This window comes from Macrobrachium nipponense, chromosome 47 (genome assembly GCF_015104395.2).
Source record: "Macrobrachium nipponense isolate FS-2020 chromosome 47, ASM1510439v2, whole genome shotgun sequence".
NCBI classification, from domain to species: domain Eukaryota; kingdom Metazoa; phylum Arthropoda; class Malacostraca; order Decapoda; family Palaemonidae; genus Macrobrachium; species Macrobrachium nipponense.
In genome coordinates, this window is record NC_087222.1 from 12,954,437 (window position 1) to 12,957,285 (window position 2,849).

The following is a 2,849-nucleotide window of genomic DNA, read 5'->3' on the forward strand; positions in this document are numbered from 1 at the left end:
TTTTTTGTATTTTTAATGTTATTATTTTGTAATTTTTCAGACTGATGATGCACATAGTCATGTGTGAAACGTTTATTAATTAATAAATCTTCTTTTAAAACATCCATGTGCCTTCAGCTTTCCTGAAGAGATTTTTATTTATTTATTTATTTTTTCATATTTATTTTTTTATTTATTTATTTTTTTTTTTATTTGTTTATCTATTTATTTATTTATTTATTTATTTATTTATGTATTTCTCTTTTTATTTAGTCATTTATTTATTTTTTTTTTTATTTATTCAGTGATTTATTTATTTAGTTATTTTATTTATTTTTCATTTTTCATTTTTCTATTTTTATTATTTATTTTTTATTCATTTGTTTATTTTTTATGTATATTTACTTATTTATGTATTTATTTATTTAATTATTTATTTATTTTTATCTGTTTATTTATATTTATTAATTTCATATTATTTTTTTATTTATTTACTTATTTTTATTTATTTGTATATTTTTTTTATTATTATATATATTTTTTGTATTTAATCATACTTATTGTTTTTATTTTTATTTATTTATTTCATATATTTATTCATTTTATTTTATTTATATATTTATATTTGTTTTTTATTTTTCTTATTTCTTTTTTTTAATTTTCTATTTTATTATTTTTTCATTTTTTTAATTTTTTATTTTTTTTATTTATGTTTTAAGCTATTTATTTTTGCATTTAGTTTTATTTTTATTTAATTGTGGTATTCAATTTAATTTTATTTATTTATCTATTTTTATTTTGATTTTTTTAATTTTTTTAATTTATTTTTAATTATTTTTTTAATTTTTATTTTTTATTTATTTATCCTATTTTTATTTTACCCATGTTTTACTTATCTTCATTTTTATTTGTTTATTTATTTATTTGTTTTTTTATTCATTCTTAGTTATCTTTTTCTTTATTTCTTTGTAATGTTTTTAGTTTATTTATTTATGTATTTTTTATTTTATTTATTTTTATGTTTTTAATTTATTTATTTATTTTTTCATTTTATTTATTTACTTTATTTTTATTTTTGTTTTTTTCCGTTTTATTTATTTAATTATTTTTTTTTATTTTTGCATTATTTTTTATTAACTGATTTATTTTATTTATTGATATATTTGTTTGTTTTTATTTATATATTTTTTATATATTTTTAATTTCATTAATTTTTTTTTTATTTTTCTTCTTTAATTTTTATTAATTTTTTTATTTTTGTTTTTTATTTATTTCAGTTTAATTATTTTTATATCTTCATTTTTATTAATTTATTTTCATACTATTTATTTAATTTTATCTATCTTTTGTTAAAATCTATTTTTTCATTTATTTTTAATTACCTCTTTATTTTGTTATCTTTTTTTATTAATTTAATTTAATTTTTTTTGTTTTTTTATTTTTATTTATTTATTTATTTATTTATTTATTATTTATTTATTTGATATTTATTTATTTATTTATTTATTTATTTATTTATTTATTTATTTTATTTATTTATTTATTTATTTATTTATTTTATTTATTTATTTATTTATTTCTGTTCATTTGTTTTTTATTTAACCTTTATTTGCTTAGTTATTTATTTTTATTTATTTATTTTTATGTATTTTGTTTTATTGATTTATTTACAATTATTTATATTTTATTCATATTTTATTTATATTTATTTATTTATGTTTATTTTTATATCTATTTATTTATTCTTATTTATTTATCTATTTGTTTTTATTTCTTTATTTATTTATTTTTATTTATTTATTTTTATTTATATATATTTATTTATTTTTATTTATTTATTTTTTTTATTCATTTACTCATATCTATCTATTTTTATTTTACATTTACTTATATTTCATATATATTTATTTCTATTTTATTTATATTTATTTTTTATTTATATTATCATATTTATCTATTTATTTGTATTTATTTATTTTATTTATTTATTTATTTATTTTAGCTATATATTTTTTTAATTATTTGTTTATTTTTAGTTATTTATTTTTTCATGTATTTATTATTTTTATTTATTTATTTATTAATTTATTTTTATCTATTTATTCATTTATTTTTACTGTTTATTTATTTTTATTTATTTATTTTGATTTATTGAATTATTTGTTTTTCTCCTAATTTTTTTATTTATTGATTTATTTTCCTTTATTTATTTATTTATTTCTTCTAATTTATTTATTTTCATTTATTTTTTTATTTTTTCATTTATTTATTTATTTATTTATTTATTTATTTATTTATTTATTTATTTATTTATTTATTTCTATTCATTTATTTATTTTTATTTATTTATTCATTTTTTATTTTTATTTATTTTTATAATTATATTTTTGTATTTATGTTTTTCATTTTTTAGATTTTCTTTTTTATTCTTTTATGATTTTTTTAAATTAATGAATTAATTATTTATTTATTTATTTATTTATTTATTTATTTATTTATTTATTTATTATCTATTTATTCGTTTTTGTAATTTTTTTATTTTTATTTATTTATCTCTTTATTTATTTGTTTTTTATTACCTTTTTTGTTAATTATTTTTTTAATTATCTATTTTTTATTTTTTAATTATTTTTGTTGTAAATTTATTCTATTGCGTATTTTATTTAGTTTATTTATTTTATTTGTATTTCTTTATTTTTATATTTATTTATTGATTTATATCTTTCTTTATTTATTTTTTTTTAAATTTTTTTTATTCATTTATTTTGATTTATATATTTTTATTTGTTTTTGTTTGATATTTTTTTTTATTTTTTATTCATTTATTTAGATCTTTATTTTTAATTAATTTTTTTTTATTTTTTATGAAT